Source organism: Anabrus simplex, chromosome 1, assembly GCF_040414725.1.
Source record: "Anabrus simplex isolate iqAnaSimp1 chromosome 1, ASM4041472v1, whole genome shotgun sequence".
Taxonomy (NCBI): domain Eukaryota; kingdom Metazoa; phylum Arthropoda; class Insecta; order Orthoptera; family Tettigoniidae; genus Anabrus; species Anabrus simplex.
The window spans coordinates 1021532094-1021556031 of NC_090265.1; positions in this window are offsets into that span (position 1 = coordinate 1021532094).

The following is a 23938-nucleotide window of genomic DNA, read 5'->3' on the forward strand; positions in this document are numbered from 1 at the left end:
AGACGACGACAAATACTGATATTCTTCTTCTTCTTCTTCTTCTTTTCCTGCCGCTTTTTACCACACCTGTGGGGTCGCGGGTGCGAACTGCGTCGCACATGTGGATTTGGCCCTGTTTTACGGCCGGATGCCCTTCCTGACGCCAACCCTCTATGGAGGGATGTAAGCACTATTGCGTGTTTCTGTGGTGGTTGGTAGTGTAGTGTGTTGTCTGAATATGAAGAGGAGAGTGTTGGGACGGACATATACACCCAGTCCCCGAGCCAGAAGAATTAATCAGAAGCGATTAAAATCCCCGACCCGGCCGGGAATCGAACCCGGGACCCTCTGAACGTTGACCATTCAGCCAACGAGTCGGACTACGACAAATACTGATATTATTTCTACATAATTATACAGATTATCCGGGAATACCGGATATTGATGGCTATAACATATTAAAGACCCGATATCACTACGCTGCTACTACAATTTCGAGGGAAATGTTAGGGAAGTCCCTTGTGAGAAATGAAGGGTGTAAAACATATATTTGATATGTTTTGTTTTATATAATAACTGGCTTCTGCCTTCGGCTTTGCTCATGCAGTAATAGTTCAAAAAAGGAAAATGTTGCAAGCACGTTGGGTAGGATAAATGTGTGACATGCAGCGTGTGGAGAATACGTGGACAGATTTGTTGCAGATAACGTAAGAACGGATTTAAATATAATGGATATTTCGCGGGCATTAGACGTAGATAACGATAGTGTAAGCTACTTAAAGGAGACTTTAAACCGTATGAGAACACTGGAATAAAGTAACTGTAATACTAATAATAACAATGTTTGCAACCAAATACCCACAGCGCTGGAACTACGGACTAGAATACATTGATGACATTCAGGTTCGGGCATTCGTTATCGATCGGTAGCTACCGTCTCTAAGCCCACTAATTTCTTTCTTCATTATGTATGCGTTAAATGCCAAATCCCAATTATCCGATAAGAGGAAAATATGAATTATTTTAGCTTAGAACACTTACATCACAATCGCACAGAAATGTACAAATGATGTGAAAGAAATGCTCAAAAACAATATTAATCTCTTCAACACAGCACTGGTTCATATTACAGAGCAAGCACCATACAGTCTTACTCTGTCCTATAGCAGTATTGTAACTATAGTGTTGCTTTAATCTGCTCATTTATTTAATAATTCATCTCACAGTTGGGCGTTAATTGAAAATATTTTATTCTATATATAATTGATATGAATGATGATGATAATAATAATCATAATAATACATAATTAACAAAGGATTCTTTAATTTTTTAAATATAATGATAATGGTAAAAACGGTGAACGGTCATTTCAGTCCGCGTACATATGGTAGAAATCAGGTATTCTGTTGACTAGATGTTAACCGATGTCTACCCAAAATTGATAGTAACTGCAATTAGGCTGTTATAAAAGAATTTTGTGATTTGAATGAAGAAAATGGCACAGTTATATTACAGAAATCAAAGCAGTGGTATTTTAAACTCTAGAATAGTTTCTTCGTTCGTTATCTTTACATTTCCCCTCGAAGTTGTGACCCAGCAAGAACAAATCATCAGGTCTAATGTATTTCCTTCCTTGGTTCTCTTTCAGCACGGGGTCCGGATGCGCAACTGTCGTCCTTGGTTCGCCTCTCCTCCACTGACCAAATTCCCAAGTCAAATTGTAGGACTCTGCTCCAACTTCATTGCCGAGATAAGTGTTATGTGATAACCAGTCAGTCATTACCTAGTAATACCTGACGACTAACCTACTAACGAAGAGCGCCTAAACATACTGGTAACACATTACACAACCAGTGTCATAATTAGCACCGCAAATGAAGACAGAATATTAAAAATAATGTATATCACGACTAATATGCACGACCAGAGACAATAAATTAAGAACAGTGGCCAACACGAGACCGTTCGAATCAGTACAGCAAATGAGAACGGTACTCAAACGAATGGCATACACGACCACCGTTGAAATCACATCATGACTAAAATGCGCAGCGACCGACGCAAGATACGGTAATAATATCAGTTTCCTCGTACATTCGCTTTAATTTACCCTCTTCCAATCACAAATTTGTTTCGTTTACTGATCTATTGCTGGATTAACAACGACAATAAATGTTGCTTCATTTGGAAATATCACGAGCTGTCATTGCCTGAGCTGTCCAATTACATCCCTTTCCATAACTTTAAATATTTTCCGTTTGTAGCTTGTAGCGTCAGTCAACTACTTGGAGATTTTCAGCGTCAGTGGTTGCGTACCAAAATAACTGGATTTCATAGTACATTCCAATAACTTACCTATGCAGACTGTCTGATTTACGTCGTATGTACGAAATATGTATACAGTTACATATAATAATCTTAACCGATTTACAATATATTACTTAAATAGATATGAATGTGCCTGAAATTGATTGCGGCCTCATAAATTCATTATATCTACTTACACCTCACCATATAATTAATCATATATAAATATATAAGGAATTAATGGTTACTTCTTTAGCTTTACGGAGGGGTAAGTCTACATTATCAACCACCTACTGTATGTCTAAATATATCGCCAAACTTCTCTCCGTGCACGAAAGAATTTCACTTCATTGATTTTATGTTCTATTATGATCAGGAATGTAGAACATTCTGGAAAAGATGCCGTTTTGTCCTTCCTGACATTCATGGGCTCGCTTTGACACATTGTTTCGTCGTGAACTACACGGTTCTACTCGAAATTTTTACTTAGACCTCTCTATGGACAACTTCAGTTACTGTGCGAACTTCTAAATCACCCAGTGTAGCAGAATAAAAATGTAATATGGAGCAGAAGGAAAAACGAAAAAAACTTACTACAATATTAAACCTGTTTCCACCGAGCTCGATAGCTGCAGTCGATTAAGTGCGGCCAGTATCCAGTAATCGGGAGATAGTGGGTTCGAGCCCCACTGTCGGCAGCCCTGAAGATGGTTTTCCGTGGTTTCCCATTTTCACACCAGGCAAATGCCAGGGCTGTACCTTAATTAAGGCCACGGCCGCTTCCTTCCACTTCCTAGGCCTTTCCTATCCCATCGTCGCCATAAGACGTATCTGTGTCGGTGCGACGTAAAACAAATAGCAAAAAAAAAAAAAAAAAGAAACCTGTTTCTACCTTACTGTGTATGTATATTTACCGATTATTTTAAGCACTGTAGTATGATAAATGTGTTCCCTGATGCCACAAGCTACATACGGGAAATATTTAAAGTTATGTGAAAAGGGATATGATTGGGCGATTGGATGGATTCAAGTAATGACAGCTCGTGATATTTCGAAATGAAGCAAAACCTATTGTCGATGTTAATCCAGCAAGTAGGTCGGTAATAGGAACAAATTTGAAATTGGAACAGATACACACTTGATACTTGTCATTCGAAACTGGGATATAGTTACGACAGCGTTAACGCTAACAGTTGTTGTTTTATAGTAAATTAAAACCAATAATATATATATATAATTTGCTTTACGTCGCACCGACACAGAGAGTCCTTATGACGACGATGGCGACGATGGGACAGGAAAGGGCTAGGAGTGGGAAGGAAGCGGCCGTGGCCTTAATTAAGGTACAGCCCCAGCATTTGCCTGGTATGAAAATGGAAAACCATCCATCTTCAGGGCTGCCGACTGTGGGGTTCGAACCCACTATACCGCACGGCCAACTCGCCCAGTACCAATAATATACTACTACTACTACTACTACTACTACTACTAATAATAATAATAATTTAACGTCAACTTCTGTGCAATCATTTTGATTTGACGCCATTTAGGCTGACTGAGTTTTATATTGTCAGGTAAATACCGAACGAGTCAAGAATTATCTCTTGCATTCAGTCATCGTAATATGGAATGTCAAATGAACTTTCCACACTAAAAAAATACGGGTTTTGAGTGTACGGTTTTCTGATTTGGAGCACGACATAATCAAGAGAGAAATGTCATATGAGGTAATCCTCGCCATTAAAATAAATATGAACATATAAAATCCGTTTGGACGTTTGTGGAAGGATAACATCTGAAGGACTTGATGCAACTGGATTAAATTTCACACGCTTTATTATTGTATGATCTGTAATAATACACAGGCTACATACTATCGCGTTGACAGGGGGTGATTCAACGAAAGAAAATGTGATGCAAGTCGTAAAGGAAACGCCGAAGGTAAATTACTACACCTGTCTTTTAGTACTTTAAGTACAGTACTTCAAGTTCAGTATTTCATGTACCGGTAGTCATGACATAGGTACTGTACAGATTTCTATGTTTCCATCAATAAGACTATGTACAGTATTTGACAGATGATATTAATAAGAAAGACAGTAAGACCAAGTTGTAAGGAAGTAAAAGAGTAGGACATGAGCTTTTCTATTGATTCTTTTTTTCTATAAAAAAAATCAGGCTCTACTAATTATCTTCCTATTCAAATAGCTGTGAATGTATTCAAGTCATTTAAGTGTTATACAGTTATATACACATGAACAGTAGATGCCCAATTCAATTCTATATGAAAAATAGTTGGTATTTTGTTTTTATTTCAATGTACGGTACCGAAATTCTCTAAATTCCAATACACTTGCGTTTGGTTATGCTCGCTTAAAGACCCAATATGGCGGCTCCATAAGTAGCATTCGTGACTTGACCTCCCTAGAGAGACCTTGGTCTTTTGATTTGCCGCTCTTAGGCGACCTGCGCATCGTGATGAGGATGAAATGATGATGAAGGAGACACATACACCAAGCCCCTGCGCCAGCGGAATAATAACCAATGATGGTTAAAATTCCCGACTCTACCGGGAACCCCTGTGACCAAAGGCTAAAATTTACCCATGGAGCTGGAAACAGAATTCAGCAGGACAGTGCTCCACCTCATCCTGATTGACGACTCTGTTCACTTATTTATGCGCCATCTCCTGCACTTGAAATCTATTCATGATGTATCCATTGATAGTTCTGTCTTCGTTCTTGGTCTGAGATAGTATTGCTTGGTCACGGAGCCATTCAGTCGATTTCTGATTTATTTCTTGAATACTGGGGTATACTTTCTTGATGGCGTCATCAATACTCAGAAGAGTTATACAAATTGAATCTTCGTTAATTAATCCCATAGTTCGATTGCCAATAGATAGGAGTATCTTCGAAAATCGTGTGCTGTCGGTACTGCCTCAGAGATCAACTCTCATATTTCGAATGGGGGAACGCTTATGAATGAATGCCCATAGAGCTGATCTTTTCAGAGAGTTATTAACTTTATTTCCTCTGGTTCGATGGTGACAACAGGCTAATTATGTCGATAGTCACCAAAGAAAAGAACTGTTTTACACCACGAACTTTGTTGCAGTTGCGAATATCTCGGAGTGTCTTTTCAAATGCCTCTATACAATTTGTCTGCCATTGTGCACTCATCGCATATAATCAGTGCATAGTCCCTCAAAACCTTCGCTGTCGCCTACGGACACTAAAAGCCGTACGCCATTTCATTTCATTTCATTTCATTTCATTTCATTTCATTTCATTTCATTTCATTTCATTTCATTTCATACTGATGGTGATAACCGGTCTTTGATTCTACATCTTCTAATTGGAGGTCTTGCATGTTGTTTCCATTTGTTCCCCTGAATTAATTTCCTAGTGAAGTCAAAATTTTGGTATCACCAAATAGTGAAAAAGTACTCTTTAGGCTCGGTCGCCGTGTCAAAATATGAATGTAAAATTGGTTCTTGATTAATATTATATATAGGAATGGTACTTGACGGCCCTGTGTTCAAATTACTCACGTTAGTCCTTTCTTCAGCTGTTTCTTTCTTCGGGGCACCTGAGTCGCTCTTGCACTGAGAAGACTCAATACATGAATTTCCGTCTTCGAACGCTTCAAGTGAAAAATCACTTTCATCTACATCCGTAGAGTCCAAAACGGAAGCAATCTATTGCTAACTGACTCTCTTCTTACTAATCATGTCGTAAAATAGCTATGTAAAATCCAAAAAGAACCTGTCTGGAAACTCTCGACGCACGTTTCACTGAACATTATAGCCTCTCACAGCTTGTGAAAAGGTAGCATGAAGATAGCGCAACTCTATTCGAATATTCCCCTTTCAGGTAGACCTATAGTGTCCTTTACTGTCATTTGTTGAGTTTTTTGCTTGCTACGTCCACCGGTGATGCTGGATCTCTTACCGCTTAATATATTAAATTCCTCTCTCAAAGAGTTTAGCCTCTGAGAGCGAGCAGCCAGGCTGGACAGAACTGCGTGCAGATGTGCAACACTGAGGACCTGACAAGCAAGCCGGCATCAAGACGGGCACGCCTTTGAAGTAAGCCTACTCCATGTGGATCTGCCACTGACAAAAGCAAACATGCTATTGGTCAAGAGCCATCTGCTGTCCGGCTCCATGGCTAAATTATTAGCGTGCTGGCCTTTGATCCAGAGGGTCCCGGGTTCGATTCCCGGCCGGGTCGGGGATTTTAACCACCATTGGTTAATTCCAATAGCCCGGGGTCTGGGTGTGTGTGCCGTCTTCAGCATTATAATTCATCACAGGTAGAGTGCCATTCTCAAAAACGCGCAGGTCGCCTATACGGCGTCAACTCGAAAGACCTGCACCCGGCCTCTTCGGAGGCCACACGCCATTAATTATCTGCTATTGGTCACAACAAAAGCGACTGTAGACAGTCGTAAACATGGTTACTTGTCGGGGTCCCGGGTTCGATTCCTGGCAGGGTCAGGAATTTTAACCATAATTGGTTAATTTCGCTGGCACGGGGGCTGGGTGTGTGTGTCGTCTTCATTATCATTTCATCCTCATCACGACGAGCTTAACGTTTGAGTCGGACGTCGTTAACTAGGAAATTGAGAGAACTTTACATTGATTCACCTTAATTATCCAGTAGATCGTTATAACTTTCAGCGTTTAGTCTGCAGTCTCTAACTGAGGCCTCTGTTCGTAGCTAGCTCTGTTTTCTCGTTTTGTTCCAGGCTTATTATTTTACATTTAAGTCCTTCTAATCTTTTTCACCACGGTCTCACAGTCTTACCCTTTCGTGGCCGAATTCAGTATTCTTCTTAGTAACCTATTCTCCTCGATTCTGCTTATATGGCTTAAATGGGCCAAATACAATATTCTTTTTGGTAGCCTATCCTCCTCTATACGGCTCATATGACCTCAATGGGCCGAATTCAGTATTCTTCTAGGTAAACTATTCACCTACATTAGGCTTTTATGACCTCAATGGGCCAAATTATGTAATTTTCTTGGTAAATTATCCTCCTCGATTTGGCTTATATGACCTCAGTGGGCCAAATTCAGTATTGTTCTTGGTAACATACTCATTTCGGCTTATATGACATCAAAGGGCCGAATTCGGTATTCTTCTTGGTGACCTATTCTCCTCGATTCGGCTTGTATGACCTCATATAGCCGAATGCAGTATTCTTCTTGGTAAAATATCCTCCTCCATTCGGCTTTTACGACCTCAGTGGGCCGAATTACCGGGCGAGTTGGCCGTGCGCGTAGAGGCGCGCGGCTGTGAGCTTGCATCCGGGAGATAGTAGGTTCGAATCCCACTATCGGCAGCCCTGAAGATGGTTTTCCGTGGTTTCCCATTTTCATACCAGTCAAATGCTGGGTCTGTACCTTAATTAAGGCCACGGCCGCTTCCTTCCAACTCCTAGGCGTTTCCTATCCCATCGTCGCCATAAGACCTATCTGTGTCGGTGCGACGTAAAGCCCCTAGCAAAAAAAAATATGCCGAATTCAGTATTTTCTTGGTAACCCATCCTCCTCGATTCGCCTTATATGACATCATTGGGCCGAGTTCAGTATTATTCTTGGTAACCTATCTTCCTCGATTTGGCATATATGACCTCAATGGGCCGAATTCAGTATTATTCTTGGTAAGTAATCCTCCTAGATTCGGCTTATGTGACGTCAACGGGCCGAAGTCAGTATTCTTCTTGGTAAACTATGCTCCTCGATTCGGGTTGTATGACCTCAATGGCCCGAATTCAGCATTCTTCTTGGCAAACTACTCTTCGATTCACCGGGCGAGTTGGCCGTGCGCGTAGAGGCGCGCGGCTGTGAGCTTGCATCCGGGAGATAGTAGGTTCGAATCCCACTATCGGCAGCCCTGAAAATGGTTTTCCGTGGTTTCCCATTTTCACACCAGGCAAATGCTGGGGCTGTACCTTAATTAAGGCCACGGCCGCTTCCTTCCAACTCCTAGGCCTTTCCCATCCCATCGTCGCCATAAGACCTATCTGTGTCGGTGCGACGTAAAGCCCCTAGCAAAAAAAAAAAAAAAAACTCTTCGATTCGGCTTATATGACCTGAATGAGCCGAATTCCTCCTCGATTCGGCTCACATGGCCTCAATGGGACGAATTCAGTATTCTTCTTAGTAAACTATCCCCCTCGATTCGGCTTATATGACCTGAGTGGGATGATGACCTAAATGTTAGACAACAAGCATCATCATGACCTCACTCCACTTCACATCATAAGCAAAACTTCATCCACGGAGTTCATTACTAACTTAGCGTTTATTTTCTCATTTTGAGTGTCCCAGTACCATTGTTTCCACCTGTTCGCAAAGAGCAGTCAGTCGCAAAACGTTCATCTCTGCCAACGTATTTGTATGATATCCTGAGTCTACACAGCATTCACCCCGTACCACTAAGTCTGTCTGAGAACAGACCAGTACAAAGATATTTGCATCTCCGAACCCATTTATATCTTACAGCATCCCGTTGATCTCAACCACTAGCTTACTGAATTCACTTTTCTACTCCTTTACTGCATTCGCTATTACACTACAATCCTGAGAGAACCAAGTCCTAGATACTAGAAATAATTCACCTGTTCCAGATTTTACACTATCGTACGTTCTGTCCTCTTCTATTTCTTCCCAAGTGACATCACTTTAGCGTTGGAAATGCTACCCTCCAATTTTCTCTGTTCATGTTCTAAAATATGAATTTGCCAGCTTCCTGTGCAGTCGGTCGGCAAGGCTAGTTTGTCGGCGTAAGTCAAACTTCTGACTACACTTCATCCAGTTGAATCCCTCCCGGCCATTTTACACCTTCCAGTAAATGATTTATGCAATGAACATGAGGTTAAACATTGCAGCCATGTCTATTCCTCAGTAACTACTTTGAACAATCATCTCCTTCTACTATCAATTCTCACTGTAGCCTGAATTCTAACACAAATTCATCTGACTGCCTATAACATGTATTTATAATTCCCCTGTCGTTAAAAAGCCATATTTATAGCGTAACGGTTATATCTTTTGCCTCTTATCCAGAGGGTTCCTAATTCAAAAAGTGTGATCCTGTTCTCGACGTTGCGTTAGAAATCACTCAGCCTTGTAAAGTGAAATTACGGGCTTTATAAAAAGGGGTGGGTGTGGGAGGGAGGAGGAGGGGCAGCAATTCCAGTCGAAATAGCCATGGTATTCATGCTGTTATCATCTGGTTTGGCAAAGCTGACCTCGTAGGCTCAAGGTTCAATTGTCTCTATGGGCCTTGTGATAGCGGAATATATAAATATGATTTTCGACTCCTGTTACCAACCACTATATGATTATGTGTGCCTAAACCAATAAAACCAAATTACTGAACTGTGTGCAGTGGAATTACAAACGGATATTTCGGCTTATATTTGTGGTCTGTCATTACTTCGATGATTGTCATAATGATATTATTATTGTGACAGCTGTAATTTTGCTTTGCGTGATATTCAGTGAGAGAGGAATATGAGGCTATCTGATCATGGTGTTATCTGAACATGAATAGAAAACTGTTTTAATGATGGAGCCACAACAACGTATACTTTCACTGATTTCGGTAACAACTCTTATAATAATATAACGAACATAATATTTTGAGAACTCCCCAGAAATTTTCTGTCCCATTTTTAGATTTCTTCCTCGACAATCATCTTTCACCAAACGAATATATCATCAACGCAGGCATTTATTCGTCAACGAATATATAGTACATAAATACAATGCCATTTGGACGTATTAATTGTGTCGTCTCAGATGGCTGAACAGTCCGATTCTGGATGTTCAGATTTTATTGCAGTGACAGCACATACTAGTTGTTGCAGTAGATGGTTGTGCAAGAACACCATCCTTCGAATTCGCTCGTTCCTTCCTGCGGTACCTCCTCTCAGTTTCTAATCTTCTTCTATCTCTTTCCAGATGTTCAACTCCGTTGTATACAATGCTACGCCATTTGGGCCTATCCTCGGCTGTAGTTTCCCAGTTGACCGTATCAATACAACACCTTTTGAGATTACAGTTTAGAACATCTTTATATCGTTTAAGCTGCCCCCCCCCCTTCCATGGTTATGCTGGCTGTTCTTTAGTTGGGAGTACGTAATTTTCTTTGAGAGGCGTGTATCTGGCATGCGGACGATATGACTAGCCCAGCGTAGCTGATGCCTGACTATCTTTGCCTCTATGCTTGTAGTGTTGGCTTCCTCGAGGATACTAATGTTCGTTCGAAGATCTTGCCATTTAACTTTCATTACTTTCCTCAAGCATCGTTGATGGTATTTTTTCAGGCACTTTAGGTTTCTCCTGTAAGTTGTCCAGGTCTCATAACCATAGATAAGGGTAGGAATTACAACATTTTAAACGTACAATTTGGTTCTCACACTGATATCATGATTTTCAAACACTCTTCTTAGGAGACGACCAAAAGCTGCATTGACACATCTTAAACGATATTGGATTTCGGCATCAATGTTTGCACATGTTGAGAGATGGCTTCCAAGGTAAGGAAAATGATTTATGTTCTGCAGGGACTGGCCATTGATTGCAATAGCCGGAGTTGTCTTATTGGAATTTGGTGTCGGCTTTTAAGGGATCTTAGTCTTATTAATATTAATTTCCAGTCCGATATGTTCATATGCTTGATTAAAAGCATTGAGGATTGATTGCAGATCTTCCTCTGTGTTGGCTAAAATAACATTGTCATCTTCGTACTGAAGCGCTATAACTGACACTGAAGACACCTTGGTCTTAGCTCGCAGTCTGTTCATATTATACAGATTTCCATCAGTTCTATACAAAAGTTCTACACATGATGGCAGTTTATCATCCATAAGGTGTAGTTCCAACAAATAGTGAAAACAATGCTGGGGCAATGCTTGACTCCAGTAGAAATACGGAAAGGGTCTCCTGGTCTTGTATTAGAATGAACCATAGCATGCATGCCGTCGTGCAGCAGTCTGAGTATCTATATGTATTTGTTTGGGCATCCAATTAGAGCTAGAATTATCCATAGAGGGTCTCAAATAACAGCATCAAACACCTTGACAGGATGTACAAAAGCCATGTACAAGGGTTGGCTTTTGCTCTCTAGACTTTTCCTGCATTTGTCTTGCACTGAAAATCATATCAATTGTACTTCTGTTTGGCCTGAACCAAACTGAGTTTCTGGTAGACACCCTTCAGTCAATGGCAGTACACGATTAGACAATACTCTAGAAGGAACTTTTCCCGCAACAGAGAGTAATGATATTCCTTGATAATTGTTACACAGAGTCTTGTCCTCTTTCTTGAAGATAAGTGATGACGGAACCCGTGAAGCATCCCGTAGATCAGCAGGGATTGTTCCCGTGTTCCAAATTTTCACAATCAACATGTGTGTATGCTAAATTAGCAATGGACCACCCTCCTTGAAAACTCGGCTGGAATTCCATCTTGTCCGGGTGCCTTCTTATTCTACAGATGTTGAATGCTTCTCGATTTCTTGAATAGGAGGGACTTCACCTAAATGATCTTGAATTACCTGTTGTGGAATATCAGCAAACACATCTTCCTCGACATGCGAGTTCCTGTTCAGGAGGTCTTGAATATATATATATATATATTTATTTGAAGGCATAATGGGAGTGACATGCGTCGTTGCAGTCTATCTAGCAACAATAATATAAGAACTCGGCATGTTTGAGTCCTCTAGCCTCTCTCACTCCAACTCCAAGCACGTAACCTACAAGAGGAGCCCTTGTTAAACTGAGCAACCCAGTGGAAGGTTGGTTATCCAACCCCAGCGGGAAACTGCGTCAGTGAGCACATCAATGCGGGAGAATCACCGCTTTATCATTCATTAAGGTGTGGTGATTACTATGGAATATATGGCATGCTATAAACGCTTGTAGCGATAGGAGCGCAATCAGAGATAGACAAGAACTAGAAAGACGCTCCTGGAGGATACAATCTTAATCTCCAAATGTAGAATAAGGTACAACTTCAACTACACCAGATTATGTTTATCTGACTTCAAGATAATGAGACAATAGCAGTAACTACTCATAATCTCGAGGTGGACTACCCAAAGTAGTGATCAGTGTCCCTGAAGATCGCCACTGACACCCCGTTCATTAAAGACAGATATATTCGCTAATGTGCCTATCCCAATTGAGGGTCACTCTTCACTTATGGTACACATCCCTGGCTGATCTGACGAAATTTATTTTATGATATTTACTGCTTCCAATAACTGCACATGAGCTAATTATGGCACATTGATCGTTAGTTCTCTATGCTCAATATTTCACTGCGCATTGATGATTTGCAGGTAACGCAACCCGGTCTTTAAATGAATTTCATTCATTTAGCCTGAAAATTATATTATTTGCATTCACTCTTTCACTGAGTACTGATGTCGGTATCACACACGCCCTCCACACAATAATTGTAGTTCTATTTAAGAACACTTAGACTGCACTATGCTCTGGCTGACACAGAATAACATGAGTGAATAGACTGGATACTGGCGTGTAAGGAGGATGCTCCTTTTATAGCATATCGGTGGAGTTTGCACTGGAAGTGGTAAAGCACTCCCACTTTAACACAATCGCTCCGCTAATAATAAACTTCCAGAGTCTAATGAATACTCAAATTATAGATCCCCACGCCCTCTCTCTACTGATCTATTTTCATCCAAATTGCATCGCAGGTTTAATAGTAATTCCTAAAGCATTATTAGAATTTTCGGTGCGTGATGATGGGGGTGACGGGAACTTCCCGCTCTGTGTCACAAACACTCCCAAAAGTAACTGGTATCCATCAATGTGGTGTTTTTTCAATGCGTCATTAATCATGCGTTCGATAAGTAACTCATTCCTCTATATTGTTAAATACGATAAATTAGGCGGAGTTTATTGATTCCTTTTATATACTTCTCCTGGGCCTGTAAAGAATTATTATTATTATTATTATTATTATTATTATTATTATTATTATTATTATTATTATTATTATTTAACCCGCGAAATTTGTAGGTTGGCGTCCAAGAAGTAGGTTGGAAATGGGTGGTAATATCCAGCTCTTGACTTGAGCCACTGTAAATTAAACACGCCCCCTGATACAGGCAGCCTCCTGAGTGTAGCGTCATCCTGCCATCTCTCTTACTGGGTAGAGCGGGTGATAACAAGGTCGCGCTTACTCACAGCCTCTCCCTCTCTGTACGCGTAATTAGAGCTCTTGCCGCCAAGCTTGCGCAGCGTCGTTCGTATCCAGGACCGGGCGTAAAAATGCTATACCTCATAGAATAATGCAAAAAGGCACATGTCTTACCAGGCTTCATGACATGTCTATTAACGTGGTATTGGACGGTTTCAATATATATAACACTGTACCAGGAAATCCGCGTATTTTGGCCTTAGCTTGAAGAACGTGAGATATTGATGCAAGGCGTGTACGATACACTCATTGGAGTGGGTACTGAGAGGGAGGATTTTAGTTCAGTAACTTGCATTACTTTAAAACTTCTGGCTTTATTTTTCAAATTCAATTTACAAGGAGTGCTGTTCTAGTGCGATGACTTCCCTGATGTTCGCTGGCGATGTCTTCTCCATAGAACCACGTCCTCGGGTCGTCCTTACCGTGGAACTTGTGTCAGCATCATGGAACCACGTCATGCTGTTGTCCCCATGGTACTACGTCCTAGTTCCCTCGTCGGAAGTTCTACACGTTCCTGACGTTCTCGAAGTTATCGACGGGGGATTCACACTCACTCGAAATTGACTATGCGAGTGTTGAAAGAACAAGTTTCCTGAATACTCTGTTATATATAATACAGTTAAAGTATTATTTCCATCGTTATAATTATAGTTTTAAGTTCGTAGCACTTAGAAATTCTGTCCTAAGACACGAAGAAATAATATCGAACTGGTATAAAATACAGAAGCTAACCAACATGGTAGTGTTGTGGATCTCAACTGGATGATTTGAGTGAATCCGGACCACCTTATATACTGGAAAGTAGCAGCTGGTGAGACTCGTCACTTCTATTGCATCAGTTTCTTTCTCCTTGAATAACTTCTATAATAACGATCAGATTTTGATGAAACTCGAAGGTTTTGTAGAATTTGTTGTGGCGCATACGTTCCTCTTATCTGATTTGTTATGTTCCAGTTATTATAGCAGATGTAAAATGTGGCAGAGTATCAGGTGATACCAGGTGACGTGTTTCAACCTTGGCTGAAAGCGGCGAGGCCTTTGTCATCCGCTCCACGTCAACCTGAGCCGAGCTGATGTGTGACCACGCGCTGAGATACTTCGTAATTCCAATTTTAATTGCTGTACTGGCATTTCGGGTACAATATGCATGAAAGGATTCACATGGCAAAGATATATCATCAACGTGCTGGCTAGAAGACGGGATATGGTCCACCATGGCGGATTTAAACCGGTTTTAACAGCCGTACGATATTCACTAGAATAAAAAGACAATCCAAGAACCAACAATGGCTTATTACAAGGAGCAGTACGGAATAGGATACACCCCAGAAATTAAGTGGCGGCTGGCACTTGGAAAACCCAATTAATTATAAGCTTGAAAAATATCTGGAAAGTTAGGGACGTCACTGTTCTCGTTCACTACTTTCTCCGTCACTGAAATTTTGTCTACTTTCTTACGTGCTAATCTTTTAGTCCATATCAGTCATTAATAATAATGTTTAGTCCATGTGGGTACGTCCAAAATGATAATAATATTTCGTCCATTTTTACCCGTTCGCTAGTTATCGGTCCACTCATTTCGTCCACTCCAAATTCAGCCATTTCCTCCTGTATCAATTCATCCATTTTAATTTGTAATAACATTAGAGAAGATTTACGTTTTGATTGTATACCTGGAAATGCGAATTAAAATTTTGATAAAATTCGAGTGCATGTCTAAGTTCTTTTCAACAATAAATAGAATCTCTCGATCCCTTTTTTAAAGTAATTTCTAACCACCTTTTGAAAATGTAACAGTTGTACCTGTTCCATTTAAAACCTTGTAGAAATGTGGCAGTCATTATGTATGTATAAGTATAATAATAGCTTAGGCAGTTTTAACCCTTTAATAAATTGGGATTTTAAATATTCACAATATTATTTGAAATGTGTTGTGCAATTATTGAAAACTTACGGAGGAGTAAAAAATGGACGACAATATACAATCTGGACGAAAACATGTCTCTGAGAAATACGGCAGTGGACGTAAAGAATAACGTACAAACGCGGTAGAAGGCGAAATGGAATGTGGACTAATTGTCTTAAAACGAAACGCTTTGGGATGTAGCTGCAAGAGAATCAAAATCAGGCTGGTCAGCGCCATAATTTCTCTGTATCCAATTACGTCTACTAAACATGGGTAATGAAAAACTGGCAGGTGAAATATATATGTATTTCTTGTAGGTTTCTTTGTTGATTATATCTGCTAAAAAATGCTGTGGACGGCTACAGTTAATAAGAAGAGAATGTTAGATCAGGACAAACCAAAATCTCCTTGAAAGGGAATAAAACGAGACATAAACAGCCCTACCTCAGTCACACGTCTCCCTGGAGAAAGGGTGTGTTGGAATTGTGGGTGGACTTGAAGGACAAGGTCGCGTTGGATGAATGGCGTCCAAGGAACTACTGGCATGATGATCACTGAACTAAACGCAAGTGCCTGAAATAGAGCTGAATGGAGACATATAATCGATAGTATTGAAATGATGAAGAGAGGAGAGGAAACCAAAAAGGAGGTCATCGGACTAATGATCGATGCATACGTTACCTTAACATAAAGAATCTCTAACATCTGCCGTTATTTCAGAATCTCCAGCACTGTGGTGAACAACATGACCATGAATTATCTTGAGAAACAACCTTTACTCCTTAGAATGAGATAAATTTCTATGGAAATATTTTCTAAATTTTCTCCTTGTGTAGGGAGTATTGTGGAGATTACTTCGTTTATTTCACATAACTGTAACATATTGCGATTTTTTCTTTGCTATTACATTTTCAGAAAAAGAATACCTTGCGTAAGTGTAAATACGCAGAATATATTGATGAAATGTTAGTGGTGGTACGTGTATTGCAGTGTCTTCGGGCATTAGAGCATAATCTTGTTTTGTTGAGGTTCCTTGGACCACATGGTGATTAAGTCTGGTGAGCTTTCGTTCTTAGCCTAATATTTCTTCTTCTTTGCGCTGTGAATTGCTTTCTTTTCCTGAGTCCACTTCATTCCTAATTCTTCTTTTTCTTCTTCTATTACCGCTTTTCCCCACACCTGTGGGGTCGCGGGTGCTAACTGTGCGGCATATGATGATTTGGCCCTGTTTTACGGCCAGATGGCCTTCCTGACGCCAACCTTATATGGAAGGATGTAATCACTATTTCCTGTTTATGTGGTGGTTGGTAGTGTAGTGTGTTGTATGAATATGAAGAGGAAAGTGTTCGAACAAACACAAGTACCTAGTCCTCAGGACAGAAGAAAAATCCCCGACCCGGCCGGGAATCGAACCCAGGACCATCTGAAACAAAGGCCCGTACGCTGACCATTCAGACAACGAGTCGGACTTCACTCCTGTCAGTGACTCGAGAGTATCTGATGTTCTGATCAGCATTCTAAATTTACCCCTGTTGAATATATCCTTGGGATCAATTTTTTTAAATTCTAGGTCTTTAGGAACCAGCTTCGTCCATTTAGCATTTTCCCCCTTTTCTCTAGAAACGGTGTTGAAGATTCTTGAGTTCAGTCTCTTGTTGTCCATTCTGACTATGTGACCATAGAAGGTAAGCTCTTTCTCATGGCTGATGTTATGCTCTCTAAATGCTTGTACAGCTCGTTGTTATGCCTAATTCTGTATTCACTTCCCTCTTTAATGTGTCCCGTGATTATTCTCAGGATCTCCCGTTCTTTCAGTTCCAAATTCCTGAGTTGTCCCTCGTTCAAGCATTCTGAGGCGTACAGTACTGAAGGTCTTATTACGGTTCCATAGTGAAGTGTGAGGCGAAGGGAAAGGTATTTGGACAATGTTCTTACGGAGAAGGAAAGCTCTCTCTAGTTTGATACACCTGGCTTTCATGGCTATATCCTCACTAATGTTCGAAATTATCCATTCCCCGAGGTATTTATAGGAGTTAGTCTTCTTCATTACTGTATCCCCGTATGGGATTGAGTTGGTTGATTCTCTGAAGTTGGTGATGAACTCCGTTACGTTAATGGCAATCCTTAACCCTAATTTAGCTGCTATTTGAGCGAGAGAGGAGACTTGGTGTGTAGCTTCCACCATACTTGATGCGAGGAGTCTGAGGTCATCTGTGAAGGCCAGGCGATTGATGTTTAACTTCTCCTTCACGAACCTATTCTCAACACCGAATAGTCTGATAGAGTTTTCGTCCATTCACAAATGTCTTTAGCTTGCATTTGAAGGAAACGGGGATGAACCATCCGCTTGCTTAACACTTGTTCTGATATCAAAGCTTTTTGATAGTTTACCTCTGAATTTTTTCTTAGACTGGGTGTTTGTCAAAGTAGCATTTACGAGATTCAGGGTCTTATTATCTAGTCTCAATTCAGCAAGGATATGAACAAGAAATTGCCTATCTATTGCATCCGTCATGCCGGGCTCAGCTCGGCCGGTGAGCGAGGATCTCACGGGGTAGATTGTTCGCTTATCGGCTGTGCGGAATTTTTAAGTGCAGGGATAGATGAAGAACTAGTGGCAAATGAAAGAAAGCTAAATAGGTTTTATACATTTATTTAAACTACTGATCTTCAAATTTGACATAGAATTTACAAAATCTGGGAAAAGGAATTTTTTTGGTGTAATTCTTCTTCCATTATGACGTTGCTAGTGCGAACACTTCTTCAATTAACGGGTTATCAGATGCCTGAATCTGCAAGTATAACGTTAGATTCTTAGTTTAAATTTAATTAAATGACAATATAATAATTATTTTGAGATTATTTCCTCCAATAATAATAAATTTACTTGAAAATTAAATTTATTTCATCACCGGATTTCATTAGAATCGTATTGGAAAATATAAAAATTAAAGTAAAAATTTTCTTCCATAAACTTATGGTCATATCGTCTTCCTTAGACTTTAAACTTGTCACTTTACTCATTTTCATAATTATTAATGACTAATCTTCATGCAATAACCTTAAATTTGACGTCATGTCAACCTACATGTCATTCGTTAACTCGTAATTATTTGTTATGTTGCGTTTACAAATTCCATTTTTGTGAATTCAATCCACTGACATTGCCTTTACTTATCTGATTTTATTCGCTAGCTAAGACCCTATTCTTCCTTAAAAACTAATAAAATTCACTAAAGATTCATATTCCTTCAAACTGTGAACTAATGACATTGGCATAGAATCGGCCAAAAATCCACGCGAATAGCGAAGAGCATCGTCACAAATATGGACAATCAGAAATCACAATAGGCAAAATATAGACAAATCACACACACAATATTCACACTAAGGTACCCGGTAATATTATAAATATATTTTACACGAATGCTAGCCCATGATAATTAATATTCAAGTTTATTCAAAGTCGGGAAAAATATTATTACGATGACAATATCATGAAAAATTCATCTCGTCAACTCAAGATGTGATAGAGTACAGATTATCACTTTATTGAAGAATTTAACCATACGACGATGTTCGTGGGAATTTTACGAACAGAAATCATCCAAAATTATCGGCCAAATGCCTGTAACACATGTCAAGATCAACAATACGCGCACGCGGTTCATGAGCTGTGGTATTTATTTTTATCCTCCTACCCTAATTGTAGCTCTCAATTAATCTGCGCTCACACCGAAGAAATTATGTCAGATAACATATTTCTTCTCAGATTGACTCAAACAATGGATGTACAAATTATCCTCTAAAATTTATAATGTCCATCTACAAGTCAAATAATTATAATAGCACAGCGAAATATACAAGTGTATCGTTCGGATACTGCCATTTTCCAGGCCTATATTTATACAAAACGAGCACACATTAATCTTGTTTAATAATAAATATCATTATGCTCATTACCTTATATGTTCTTTTAGCCGGTAATTAGGTTGGTTGATTTTTATTCTTCTTCTTATTATTATTATTCCTGGCCGCGCAAGATTACACATGCGAAAGCTACTGTACGATAATATCTAGATGACTCTAACGCACTCAAATCCAACAATACGTCGTATAATTGAGGAATGAAATCGCATATAATGAAATTTGCGGAAATACTGTCCCATCTGGTCTTAATTCAAATATAAAATCATTTAAACCATCCTAGTTTAACGTTGAGGTCAAGTTAATTTTATTTCTCCTGCCACAATGAACTCGGGACAGTTGAAATATCTCTCGATGGCATTCACTCCAAAAACAAGCTAATAGATTCCAAAATACACACTCAGCATCACAAACTACCGTCACCAAGGAAAGAAGGAATGGAAAATTCTAACTATGACAAACTAATAGAAATTATACTAAACAAATAAGTAGAGGCTATATCATTACAACTTTTACATTTACAGATAGAAAGAAAGAATAAAAATGTTTAAATATTACTTGGGTGACTGTCGACTTCTGAATTCGGGCTGATGACTTAGTGCATTACCACATTACGTACCATCGAACCTTGTCTCGTCCGCGTCTGAGGTGCCTCACATAATTACTCGTTCATTGAAGACACGTTGGCGTGCAGGAAACAACAGCGTTCATATTGTAGAAGGACAGGCATCTTGACTTGCGCTCGAACCAATAGTTTCCTCTGTAAAAGTTCCTCGTGAAAGCTGAAACTAATAAATAAGTCTTAGAAAGGTCCAGGACACACACCGATGCTTGTTGAGATGAATGGAATAACTTTAACTTTTACTCAGTTAATTGTAGGCAGAATTTAAGCATGTCTGAATTGCAGTCTGATATATATTGAAGGCTTTTAAATGAGGTGAAGTTCTCCAGTGAAGTAAAGTACGTCTTATCTCGTCCGCAGTTATAGTCAGAATAATTCCCAACCGTTGAGTTCAGAAGTAGAAAACCAGGATAAAATTTCCTTAGGAATTACCACGATTTCGTCGTCTTAAGACAGAGGTGTGTCCCTTAATTACACTTGATTGGTTATCTCATTACATTAACACGAATGTTGTCATCTGATTGGCTGCCATAGTCCCCCGTCACGCGACCTTGCCAGTATTGATTGGATGATATAAACATATTTCGCATGGTCACGTGGTACGCACGGCTGATTGAAGGTCGACCGGCTAACAGTATCTCTGCTTGCCTTCCTTGCGTTCTGGCCCAGCTGGAATTCCCGTCACCTGGTAACTGGTTATCGCCGACTCGAAGTGCTGAAACTCCCTTCCTGGCGTACGAAATAATGTTCCAACTTACTGTAGGAATGAAATATTTTCCCTAAATAAATTTTTACCACTTTTGAAGGGTACACTATGGAATCATAAGCTTTCTGGAAGTCAACGAGAATTGCCACAAAGGGTGAAGAGCTCATATTTTTTAAAGTGAGAATAGTTTTGTGGTTCAGGATCTGTTCCGCACATAATCTTGATTTCCCGAATCTGGCTTGATACTATCCAATGCAGGAATGAAACTGAGCTTGTAATTTTGAGAGAAGTACCTTGGAAAAGATCTTGTATGTCACCGAGAGTAATGAGATTGCTCTGTAGTTGTTTAGGTCAGACTTGTCGCCCTTCTTGTCCAGAGGGTGGATGATAGCCGAGGTCCAGTTAGTAGATAGTTTCTCTGTTATACAGATGTCAGATATAATCTCATCAATACACTGAATGGGATCTTCGCCAGCATATAATGTTTTAACAATGTTTTACTTTTTACTGGATGTTTAATCTTTGTTTGATGAAATGAGGTGTGGTGCAAACATCTGGGAAGTCAATGAAAAGTATTGACTTGATACCTTTCCGGTCTTTGGGGTGATACATTAAGGTAAGGTGATGTATAGCACATGATCTTATCCAAACCTACCTGCCAAGGACCTAGATATCTTGAAACATGTGCGGAACATACATTTGTTTTCATAGTTAGATTCGGAGGTAGGCACTATCTTCGGTCTACACATCAGATATTCTACACGTTAGAGCTATGGATTGACATATCACAGATATAGCATGATATTATTTTGTGAAAGCGAAGATACTCGCAGAGAAAATAGAAAATATTTGATCTCCTTCAATCGAAAAAGCATCTTCAAAATTCTACAACTCTGTCTACACAGAGGCATGCTTTAAAACTTGATTTACTAATGTACTCGGTAATTTACTATTTCATTTATATATCTCACAGGACGCCCTTCACTGAACATTTCCACCCAGCTCAGTAGCTTCAGTCGCTTAAGTGCGGTAAGTATCCAGTATTCGGGAGATAGTGGGTTCGAACCCCACTGTTGGCAGCCCTGAAGTTGGTTTTCCGTGGTTTCCCATTTCCACACTAGGCAAATGCTGGGGCTATACAGTAATTAAGGCCACGGCCACTTACCTCCCTCCCCTGACTTTTTCCTGTCACATCGTCGGTGCGACGTAAAAACTTGTAAAAAAGTGAACATTTCCATCCTAGGAAATTGTTTACATTAGTGGATACTCCAGCAAGGAAAGTATATTGTACCTTCCATCACAATAACCGGTTGGTCAAATGAGACCTTTCGACAGCAAATTACTGAAATACAGTACATTTTCGAAGTACCCATAAGTTACCCCTAATATTAGACTGTCCCTCAAGCAAAATGTGGCTAACACTGTCGAGAAAGTAAACTCCAGGTACCTTATTTTCGTAATGCTGTGTAGTAATTCACTAGTAATAACTCTTAATCTGTGCAAGAAGCCTCGCTATATTCATGTGCCTTGGCATCATCTGGGTATTATGTCATTTCATGATCCAGTACGTGGCTGCAAGCAGACTGTGATATCAAAATACAAAATTGTGAATTTATTTGAAAAACTAGATTTTCGTCGCCGTCGTTGACGGGGCAGTCACTTTACGTGTCCACGAAACATTTATTTCGACCATGAATTGAGAATTATTTACAGAATGCAATGAATTGTGATTACAACAAAACTAGTTATATACCTATCTACTTATTTACGGTACTTAACTGATATTTGGGATGGCTTTGGTAATTAGCTCGTTACTTTTTCCAAGTGCCTGGTAATACATTATGTTTGAAGACCACAAAACGCTGCCCGAAGTTGAATCGTAAATTGAGATATTGGAGCATTTCATTCTCTTTCTGTTCCATTTTTCATCTTTTCTCTCCTTCCATTTCACACGGATCGAAAAATATTACAGTTTAGAAACCAAGTTTCAGCTTAATATTGAACAAGTACAGACAGATGTACAAAGCCTTTAAAACATGTTCGGGATGATCTTAATATCAACTCTCCACGACAGTCACTGGTATGTCCTTTATTTTTCTCCCTATCGGAATATGATATGGAATAATTTTTTTTTTGTAAATGTGATTCAGAATACTTTTCTTCATGATACATTTTCCTGCAAAGGCCCGCTCTGAAGCCACTTCCTGATATTTGACTTATTTTTCACCGTATAACAAAAAATAGTAAGTAAGGTTTGTAAGATTCTAAATAAATATTGTGCTGTGCAATTTTCCCGTGACACCAACAATTAGAGAAATACACTGAGTTTTATATTTTAGGTTCCCTCTGTATTCCTCTCCTGCTAAATTATTTTGGGCACCGTACAGCTAAGCTCCTTCTTGCACTTATTCTAAATTTAAGTACCAATTTCTATGAAAATCCTCCACTCTGTTTTCCAGTGATGCTGTAGTGGACAAATAAAAAAACAAACAAAAATTAAACTGAGCCTGGTATGGGCTGTTATTTTTCTTTTCCTGTGTAAAGTTTATGTATCAAGTTAATAATCAAGAAGTACGGGCAGAAATATGATTTTGTATGTGTATATAATCTCAAACAAAATTCTGCGTATTGTTTACATTTCCCATTGGGAAAATATACACATGTTCATCAATGTTATTTTCCTCTATTAACGAGGGGTGTATTTTGCCCGAAGGCAGGTCCGAACCTCCGCAGAGGTATGCCTGAGCCGGAGTTTACGTACGGTAGGGTGGCCAGTTCCTTTCCGCTCCTTCGTTCCCTTACCCCCCCCCCACCAACAGCGCGTAGCAACCCATCCAGATCTTGACCACGCCCAATGTTGCTTAACTCACGGGATCCAGTGCTTCAACACAGCTACGGCCGTTGGCTCTATTAACGAAAACAGTAATAAATAAAACCACGTATACGCACTTAATATATTTACTTCTTACTTTTTGATCAAAAATACATGTGTTGTGTCTCAGAAATGTTATATTCCGCCATATGTCAGTGTTGTATGTCTATTTTCAAATATTTGCATCAAGTACCTCCACAGTGCATATCGCTGATGTATTGGCAGTATTTGAATACTGAATGCTCTAGCAGGCATTTTTGCTCTACGCTACAGATTTATTCCAGTATTTATGTTTCATATATTCAGCTATTTGAAACGTGTGGTATTATGCACACGCTCTTGTGTTTAAATACACCTCTATCCATGA